The sequence below is a fragment of the Canis lupus genome, chromosome 15 (genome assembly GCF_003254725.2).
Source record: "Canis lupus dingo isolate Sandy chromosome 15, ASM325472v2, whole genome shotgun sequence".
In the NCBI taxonomy this organism is placed as follows: domain Eukaryota; kingdom Metazoa; phylum Chordata; class Mammalia; order Carnivora; family Canidae; genus Canis; species Canis lupus.
Genome location: NC_064257.1, coordinates 53891038 through 53901979, shown reverse-complemented (window position 1 = coordinate 53901979; position 10942 = coordinate 53891038). Strand labels below are relative to the sequence as shown.

Sequence of the window (10942 nt, the reverse complement as noted above, 5' to 3'; positions counted from 1 at the left end):
AAGATAGACATAAGTGAATAAATGCATTGAAAATGCATAAATAAATTAAAAATAGAAAACTATCTTACAGGTTAAAAACCTGACATTGACAAGAAATAGGGTAAGAAGGAAAAATAAATTACTTATAATTATATGAACTTAATCTTGTTTCTATTTGCTTCTTTCTCTAATATGTATTAGGGTAGAAATATGCATGTTAGGGGTGCCTGGGTGGCTTAGTTAAGCATCTGCCTTTGGCTCAGGTCATGATCTCAGTGTCCCAGCTGGGGTCCTAGTATTGAGTCTGGTGTTGGGCCCCCTGCTCAGCCTGCTTCAGCCTCCCTCTCTCTCTTGCGCAAATAAATAAATAAAAAATTTAAAAAACGATATATGTCAATATATTTTCATAAGTATGTATACATATATAATTCCAAAAACACAGCAGACATTAAAGCAAAAATAATATATGAAATTGATGAGTTATACAGTTGAAAAAAGTATAAATATCTAAATTTTAAAAAGAATATAAAATTTAAAGTTGATATAAGAAAAAAAGAGAATGCCATAAACCATTAATGTAGGTAAAATAGGAATAAAGGATTATGCAATTAGTAAGCCTAAGTTAATAAATATGAAGGATGATTTTAGTATAATTTTTATGTTCATTCATTTATTTCGGTATTTCGGCAGAAATTGACCTGGTATTTAAATGAATTGATTATATTAAGCTTCCTTCTCCAGATCAATGGAATTTATTACTTTTGGTGAAGAGTGGGCTGATCAAAAATGGTAGCAGGTCAGTTTTTTCCCCATTCGCATGCCTTTGTATCACATTTGTTTTTATTCACTGTGGCCCACTGTGCTGATTCACCCTTACTTACCCTTTGGTCAAGTATGACCATTTCTAAATTTGTCCTAAAATATTTGCACTAAGGTGAATTCATCCCACCTGGTATTTGTGGTCTTTAGTTTTCTTCCATGTGATTTTTCTTTGTGCATTTTTCTTCTGAACTTAACCCTATTTATACTTGTTACTGTCTCTAACATATATTCAGGTACAAATGTTAGACTCTAGCCATTATAACTCTTAGGGGTTACCCACAGAAATGTGAGGTCAAATAGTTATTTAAATATAACTCAATTATTTACCAACGAATTTAGGGACAATAAATATTATGTAAGAGATGATCTGTTAAATGACATTTTTTTGTAGGATCCCAAGAGAAATGCATCAAATTATGAAATTATATAACAGTTTTAAACATGACAAATGTGTTCTGCAAGCAGAGTTTCTGTGCTACTTCATTGTTCTGTTAATTGCAGGTTAAAGACTAAAATAAAGTATAGATATGACATTCCCTTTCCGACACTGAACACTAGGTACACGCGGAATATGGTCCTGTAGTGAACTGCCTCTATTTTTTCCCTCGAGGTTTGTCCCCATAGTATTAACTTAAAATTCTCATCCTTAAATGTATATTTTTTTTGAGAATGAATATAGAAGGAGCATCCCAGAATTTTACTGTTCTACTGCCCAAATGTTTTTCTTTTCTTTTTTTTTTTTTTTTTTGAGGTCATGATTCTTTTTAAATGGATCAGTTATTTAGAACATCAAGTTGTGAGGATAAACTCCATTTGTAAGAGAAAACAGAAGAGCAGAGGTAATCTTGAAGCTGAGGAACAGTTTTAATTTGTCGCAGAATTTGATTAACTTTGCGCTGTTCTGTAATCTCCTATTTCTCTTTCCCTGTGTCAGAGACCTCACCTTCCTGGCATCTGGGCTTGTGCAGCTTCTTGAAGCAAGCATCAGTGAGATGCCCTGGGATTTTCACACTGCTGACACCAATTTTGCTGGAAGTGGCATTCACAAATTTCTGGTGTGTTCTCTACAGAACTCAATTGAGGGCCAGAGGTCAGGTTACAAGCAGCAAGCCACTCCTCAGTGGCTTGAGGAAAACCACCCTCTTGACTCTTCGGGTGAGGATGACCAAAATGGTGCCAGGAGTGATGCTAGCTCAGAGTTTGCTCACATGCTGACTGAGATTTTTTGCTGTGGCTCAACAGCTTTCGAGGCACATCTTCAGTAGGATAATATACCCAGGCGTTTTGCAAAGTTTAACCACTTGGATACCACCATTCTTGTAACCATCAACTAGTTCCCTGACAGGAGCAAGAAACTTCTCCTTTGGCTTTTCAACTCTGGATTTGGCTGCTGAATATTTCCCCTTGTACATGGCCTTCCTGGAATACAGAGCCAATCCAGAAAATCTGCCTCCCTCCTCTGACTAGGACAGGGTTTTGGCTGCCATGGGGCTTCATCTTCTGCATTTTTAGCCTTTAGTTATCCTTCGAGACCCTGCTACCAGCATAAGCTTTCCTGTCTTTAGGTTTCTTCTCATTAAAATCTACTATCTCAGTTTTTTCACCTACCATCTCGCTTGAGGATGGAAAAGAGCTTGAGGCCATGTTTTTTTGACTGGTCAGCACTATAAGAGTCTATGCAAGATCTAGACTAATGACAACTGGAGAGAGGAAAAGGCTGTAGGGGGAAGCCCCTGCACCAAAAACCAACCTCATTTTTGCACGTGGATCTATATGTACTCTATCGGCATCTTATTAGTAAACCACCCCCAAACTGTGAAATACATGGATTTAATTGTTTTTGAATCTCTACACAGAAGTACTTCATAGTGAAATTGGGCACTCCATGAGCTATTGTAAAATGTGAGGTAAGTACACTTCTCATTAGATAATCAGCACCTGCTGTTACAGGCAGCTTAGTTGCCTAAAAATAAATTAATTTAATTAAATTTGAATATAGGATACCTTCATCTTTCTGCACATTTATATGCTTAGGAAGTCAAGCTTGAATGTGAATTCCAAAGGAAATTCTGTTGTATATTTTTTTTTGCAGAGAAGCAAGAGCTGCTTTTCCCATTCCTACTGTAAGCTGCTTTGAACATCATTTCCAACGAATGTGCCAATTTGGTGAATGGTGTGAGCCAAGGTTTGCTGATTTCAAAGCCAGCTCACATCACTGCAAATATTTCATTTCTGTTTTTTGCATGCAGGATCAAAATGATGAAAGCTGACTTGTTCTCTTGTGATCTAGAAAAGACTTAGTTTTGGGTCAAGAATCACTGACAACTTTACCAAATGTTTTCTTTCATGTTTTGTTTTCCCTTACTCACTCACTCACTCACTCTCTCACTCACTCACTTACTCACTTGGAGAGCTTGAATTCATTATTACCAATCACTACATGTACCTAGCTCTACTCGGCTGGTAGTTTTAAGGATCAGAAATGTGGTATTGGAGTAGGGACTGGCAAGAGCTATTCGGGGGTTGGCGATCAGGACAAGTCTCCAGCTTCAGGAAAGAGTTGGAACCAGAACACGAGGGCAAAAGCATAGTCATGAGAATTGAACAGTTATTATGCAGAGACAAAGATATTTAAGAAAAAGCAGAGCCCAAGTATATGAGCAACTCAGACCAATTAAAATTTTTTCCCCAATGACATGTCAGCCTACTGATAGCTGAATGTCTGTAAATACCTGTGCCGGTCCTGGACTTTACTTAATCCCTGTCCAACTACCTGCCCTGATAACATTTCTGGAATCCTGAATTACCTATAGTTTCCAATTAATAATGTGGATGTCACATCTACACTTCCCTTTATTAAAGGAAGTTGGAGTCCTATTAGTGTAAGCAAAAGAACACAGAGGCTTTAGAGAGCTCTGGTTCCAGATGATGACATGGAAAGATCCTGAACTCCCCTCCTCCGCTGACACACCAGATCCACACCTAGTTATGCAACTACTCCTCCTGAAGAAGAAAAAAACTCAGGTTTTAGAAATGTAAGTATCATATAATAGTGATAAAATAATAGTACTAATTTAAGCTATCCTTATCTTCCCTGCCCCCCCCAAAAAAAACTCTGATGATGGAAAAATATACTCATATTGTTGTAAAACTTTTGCTCTGCATTTTGCCTTTTGCATGTAGACCTAACATTCAGTTTTTTATTTTTTTAAAGATTTTATTTATTTATTCATGAGAGACACAGAGAGAGAGAGAGAGAGAGACAGAGACGCAGGCAGAGGGAGAAGCATGCTCCATGCAGAAGCCTGACATGGGACTCGATCCCAGGTCTCCAGGATCACGCCCCAGGCCAAAGGCAGGCGCTAAACTGCTGAGCCACCCGGGCTGCCCACATTCAGTTTTTTAACATGCAAAGCTTACATTCTCAACCTTCCTGTCCTTCCTTATACCATCTTCATTGGAGACATTGGGAAAGTATAATTCTTTCCCACCAAGTATGCGATGCTTCTATCTCTAATCCCATCCTCTCTTTTAAGCTCCAATACTTTATCTCTAACCAGCCTCTGCCACCCCCCACCTCAAGCTGCCTCACAATGGCAGCTTATCATTTCTCTGTTTCTGACAAGTTAATTACATAAATAAAAGCACATTAGGGGCAGCCCGGGTGGCTCGGCAGTTTAGCACCACCTTCAGCCCAGGGCCTGATCCTGGAGACCCGGGATCGAGTTCCACCTCCGGCTCCCTGCATGGAGCCTGCTTCTCCCTCTGCCTGTGTCTCTGCCTCTCTCTTGCTCTCTCTCTCTGTATCTTTCATGAATAAATAAATAAATAAAATCTTTAAAAACAAAAATAATAAAAGCACATTAATACACTTTTCATATTTAGGTGATTTTTTATCACAATGTCAAAATGGGCCTTCCTATGAAAGTTTAATCTTTCTTTGGCCACCTACACAACATAAGGATAGATGGGTCAGGTGATCGATTGTACAGGATGGATTCAGCTGTCTCTATCATGGTCCATTGGTTTGACAGATTTCTTTCTTTAAACTGTAGTTGTTATTTAACATAATAATACAATTGCTTTGGAAACATATGAAAGGGTTAAATATGCAAAAACAAGGAAGGAAGGAAGGAAGGAAGGAAGGAAGGAAGGAAGGAAGGAAGGAAGGAAGGAAGGAAAAAGAAAAAAAGAAAGAAAAAAAAGAAAGAAAGAAAGAAAGAAAGAAAGAAAGAAAGAAAGAAAGAAAGAAGAAAGAGAGAGAGAGAGAGAGAAAGAAAGAAAGAAAGAAAGAAAGAAAGAAAGAAAGAAAGAAAGAAGGAATTGCCTGAACTTTTTGTGCTATCCATCCACTTTCAAACTGTCAACAGAAAAAAAACAAAACTAAAGTTGAGAAGAAAGAAGATAAGATCCCTTTTTCCTATCTTTGCTTAGAATTTTTAGAATTAGAAGATAAAGAGAAGGTACTTTAAAAATGATTTTAGACCGATGGATTTGGGCTCTAGTCTCCCAACCTCTCTCCTATCTCACTCAGTATTTCTCATTCTTGGCTCTATTGACATTTTGGTCTGAATAATTTCTCGTGCATTGTAAGATGTTTCACCACATTCTTGTCCTCTACCTATTGGATACCAGACAATACTCTTGAACTGTGACAACCAAAAATGTTTTCAGGCTTTGTCAAATATCTTCTGAGGAGCAAAACCATCCTCCATGGGAAATCACTGCTTCAGGTCAACACAAGTGATGAAGAAGGCTGTGGATTCAGCCTATTGTTCAATTGAATGCTTTGCCACCCTGGTTGCATCTAAAGTACTGAAATCTATTTATTGAATATATATATATATATATATATATATATATATATATATATATATAAATCATGCTTAAAATCTATTCTCCATAGATTTTAGTGTAATTGCTCTGTGTTGCAGCCTTGAAGGAGTTATTAAATACTTTAAAATTCTGAGAGTCTAACATATAGCCAGGGTTTAAAACCCTGGCTTAGAGACAATTTGGCTGGCCCTAACAGGAGACCTCAGGCTAATGAAGAGACTGCATTTCTGTACTTTAAAATCCTTGAAATTTTGGAGCATTACATTCACAGCACATGTTTCATTCTCATGAATTTATGTATTGAATATCTTATGTCAGCACAAAATAAATCACCGAAATCTATAAAGTCTCCAAAATATCAGACATTCAGTATATTTTGCATGGAAGGATATCTTGAATTAAATTCACTGATGCATTAAGTATTAAGTAAAATTGTCTGTATGGAACAAAACTTTTTTTACTGCTTATGCAGTACCTCACTTTATCTAGTGCAAAAGCAAGGCAGGAAGCCAACTTCCTAACACATGTTTAAAGGTGCAGTTGAGTGGATGAACAATACATTTGAATATAATGGAACTGCCAATTTATTTTTTGTCTAAGAGACCCAATCGCATTTCCTTAACAAATGCTCAAACCAGTGTTTAAAAAGCAAGAAAAATAAATAAGTGCAAGTCTCAAGGGCTATTTATTTCATATCCAAATATTTTAAAAATAAGTATTTGAAATCAGTGTGTTCTGTGAACTTAGTCAATTCACTCATATGTTGAATTCTTTTCTCCATTTCATTGGATAAAAACTTGACCTGCCCTTTATTTTTTATCTACTGACCCTAAATTTGGGACTTACATGTATTGATATTTTGTTTCCTACGTATTTTCAGCTTCCGCTCTCGGTCTTCCCTAAAGTTGTTTTCCTATTGCTTCTTGTTTGGATGATCAACCAAAATTTATAAACAGCTAAAATCCTCCAACTTCTTAGGATACCAATAATTTAAAGAGAGATTTAAAAAAACATGACAATGTTTAAGGGTAATGCCAATCTTCTGGAAAAAGATTCATTTAACTGTAATAAATTCTCAGGGTTATTAATAATAAATCAGTGCAGTTCAAAGTATATTGTGCATTTAAAAAAACTTTAGTGTTCTTTTTATGTGAAACATATAATCTGAAAATTGTGAGGGTTGACACCTGATGTGTAGTGTCCAAGATGATCTACTGATATCAGCCCAGACCCTTGACACCTGATGTGTAGTGTCCAAGATGATCTACTGATATCACACTCAGAAGACTACTGTCCTAGAAATGCTGAATTATTGGTATTGAATCAAGTCATTGATCACAGAGTATGTATACATTCTTTATATTTGCATATTTGCAAGCACCACTGTAATAACACATTCTATCAGATATTTATCATTAATCATGAAGATTAATTTCAGTCAAAAGTTTATTTATAAAAACACAAGTTTGAAGTACATTTGGTTGATAGAAGTTAAATTTGGATTTTAAATATAAATTAAAAAATATAATAAAAATATATCAATGCTCTAGAATATATGTAAGTGGAAATTCTATCAGTTTCTATTGGTAATTAAAAAGTCTATAAAATTTTATTGATAATTTTTGTCTATGTTGTCCCTGCATTTTCTCAATTATTTAACAGTTCCATATGTCATTTAGTGCACGTCAGAAGAAGTGCACTCCTTAGTTCCCATCATCTGCTTAACTCAATCCCCACACTCCTCTTCCCTCTGGTAAATCTTTTTTTTTTATATTTTTCAGTCTTTGTTAAATATTCTTTAGATAATGTAGTGTAATGTTTGCTACTGTTTTATAGTTCCAGTATGAAGCCCACAAAAAAGGATGAATATCCTGACTTTGTGGTGAACTTTGGAAATTTGAACCGATGTGCAATCATACAAAGAAAAAATAAATAGAAATCAATTCCAATATTAAAGATCTACTAAGTCATATTAAGTATACTTATACTGATTCTTCTATTTTGTTGTTTATGTAATGTATGTTGTCTCCTTGTTAATATTTATTTTCTATTGTAAACAAAGTATAATTTGGTTTCAATAATTTCAGTTAATTTTACAAAGTAAAATGTAAAATGTAACCCTCACATTTACATGTGAGGGTTAATGATACATGCAAATGAGTCTCTTTCAACATTTTGTTGCTTGCTTCTCGCGTATAGTAGAAATAGCATTCCACACATGGAAACTTAATATGATAGGATTATAATCCTGTTTCTGTGCACTGGTAGTAACTTCACTCTTAGGAAAAGATACTAGAGCAGGTATGCAGCAATAGCCTGAGTTTCAACTACAGGTCTAGGATATCCAACATTCCCTCATAGCTATTTCTGTCACAAAGCCTCTGCCCCTTTCCCGGGTCTTGTTGCCTCAGTCAGAAATGATTTCTCTACAATATCCAAAATATGATAATGTCTTCAGAATTTTAATTCTGGCTAATTAACTTTTGTGAATTAATGGAATTTTGGAAAACTGTTCACCATTGTCCTTTTGCACATTAATTTTCCTAGGAAACTAGTAACCATGGCCTTCCTAGAGTGATTCTGCTCCATACCACTTTAGTTAACATGACTATGCTTCTCTGGGAAGAAAAATTTTCTTGTGGAGAGTTGCTCTAAAAGTGAAAATGAAACAAAAACTGTTATTTACCTTTCTAAACACTTATTTCTTCATTAATGCATTCAAAAAGTATTTATTCCAGGGTGTATGGTACATGATACATTCTATATCAGTGAATACAAGTAATGGTTATTTTCTTCATGGGACTTACAGTCTGAGTCTCCCTTTTGTAGTACCTCTACTCTGTGTTTTACACTCAATTTTAGTATCAGCAGTTACTTCATGGCCCAAATTTAACTTTCTGTGATTTATTGAGAGACACTATATTTCTTTTTAAACATATCACTGGAGTTTGTCACCTAAATATGTGTCTGTAAATGCAAGAATAATCAATTTGTGATTGAAATGATTCTTTACACCTGAAAGTTTGAGAGTCTGTATCACGATACTTATTGGTGAGAAACTCAAAGTTTTCTCTTTGAGTTTCAGAAACAAATCAAAGAGATCCCCATCTCATTAATCTTTTTCAACACCAAGTAGGAAGTCCTAACTAATGTAATGAGACAAAAAAAAAAAAAAAAAAGGAAATACAGTTTATACAGATTGGATAGGAAGAGATAAACTATTTTGTTTGCAGATGACATGATCATCTATGTAGAAAACCTGAAAGAATCTACAAAAACATGTTAGAACTAATGAATGATTATACCAAGTTTTTAGGGAACAAAGTTAATAAATAAAAAGCAATCACTTTCCTGTATACCACCAATGAACAAGTGGAATTAAAAATTAGAAAAACACAATATCATTTACATTAACATCATTCAAAATGACACACTTAGTTATAAACCTAACAAAATACATGAAAAAACTATATGAAGAAAGCTAAACAGTCTGATGAACAGAATCAAAGAACAGGCAAATGAAGAGATTTTTCATGTTCCTTGATAAGAAGATTCAGTAGTTTCAAGATGTCACTTCTTCCTAACTTTATATGTCAAATACAATTTCAGTCAATACCCAGCAAGTTATTTTATTGCTGTTGACATACTGATTCTTTACTGATCCTAAAGTTTATATACAGGCAAAAGTTCTAGGACAGCCAGCACAATATTTAAGAAGAACAAAGCTGGAAGACTGACACTACTCATCTTTAAAACTTATTATAAAGCCACAGTAATCAAAAAAGTATTGGTATTGGTGAAAGAAAAGGCAAATAGATCAATGGAATAGAATAGAGAGCCCAGAAATAGATCCACATACATGTAGTCAACTGATATTTAATAAAAACAAAGGAAATACAATAGAGTTGGTACTGGGACAACAGGACATCCACATGTAAGAGGAAGGAAGGAAGGAAGGAAGGAAGGAAGGAAGGAAGGAAGGAAGGAAGGAAAGAAAGAAAGAAAGAAAGAAAGAAAGAAAGAAAGAAAGAAAGAAAGAAAGAAAAGAAAAGGAAGGAAGGAAGGAAGGAAGGAAGGAAGGAAGGAAGGAAGGAAGGAAGGAAGGAAGGGAGAGGAGGAAGGAAAAGAAAAGAAACACAGACCATGTAGCTTTCTCCAAAATTAACTCAAAAAGCATCACAGACTTAAATGTAAAATGCAAAACTATAAAGTTCCTAGAATATAACATAGGAGAAAATCTAGATAAGCTTGGGTATGGCCAACAATGTTTTAGATATGACACCAACGTTATGATACTTGAAAGAAATAATGAATAAGCTTTATTTCATTGAAATTAAAAACTTAACAGACACCTCACCAAAAGATATCCTACTTGCAAATAAGCATTTGAAAAGATGGTTCACATCATATGTCATAACGCACATTAAAACAGCAGTGAGATTCTACTATACACCTATTAAGATAGCCAAAATCTGGAACACTGACATGAAATGCCATGAGGATTTGGAACAATGAGAACTCTCATTTGTTGCTGGTGGAATGCAAAATGGTACTTCCACTTTAAAGACAATTTGGCAATTTCTCATAAAACTGAACATACTCTTATCATATGATTAACACTCATGTCTCTTGATATTCGCCCAAAGGAGTTGGAAGCTTGTATCTACACAATAACCTGCACATGAATGTTTAGAGCAACTTTATTCATAATTGCCAAACCTTGGAAGCAATTACAATGTCCTTTAGTAGGTGAGTAGATTAATAAACTGTGATACATCCAGACTATAGAGTATTCTTTAGCACTAAAGAGAAAGAAGAAAGAGGAAAGAAGAGAGAAAGAAAAGAAGAAAGAAAGAAAGAAAGAAAGAAGAAAGAAAGAAAGAAAGAAGAAAGAAGAAAGAAAGAAAGAGAAAGAAAGAAAGAAGGAAGGAAGGAAGGAAGGAAGGAAGGAAGGAAGGAAGGAAGGAAGGAAGGAAGGAAGGAAGAAGGAAGGAAGGAAGGAAGGAAGGAAGGAAGGAAGGAAGGAAGGAAGGAAGGAAGAAAGAAAAGGGAAGAAGGATGACAAAGAACAGAAGAGAAAAGGAAAGAAAAGAAAAAAAAGAGAAATTTTAAGTCATCATGGTCCAATATAACTTTCTCAGCTCTCATTCTCCTGCCTACATTCCAGCCAAAAGAAAGGAGAAGACAACACAAGAGAGTATACTCTTACTTTTAAGGACACGCTGGAAGTCATATATACCAATTCCACTTGTATTCCTAATTCCTAACAGTTCCTATTTCTAGGGAACCTGAAATACATAGTTTT

At 35.2% G+C, this 10942-nt stretch overlaps 1 pseudogene; it reads right to left on the bottom strand.

Annotated features, from left to right (window-relative positions):
• Nucleotides 1–1582: 1582 nt before the first annotated feature.
• Nucleotides 1583–2412, bottom strand: LOC112654879 (60S ribosomal protein L6-like; annotated as a pseudogene).
• Between the last annotated feature and the right edge of the window lie 8530 nt (nucleotides 2413–10942).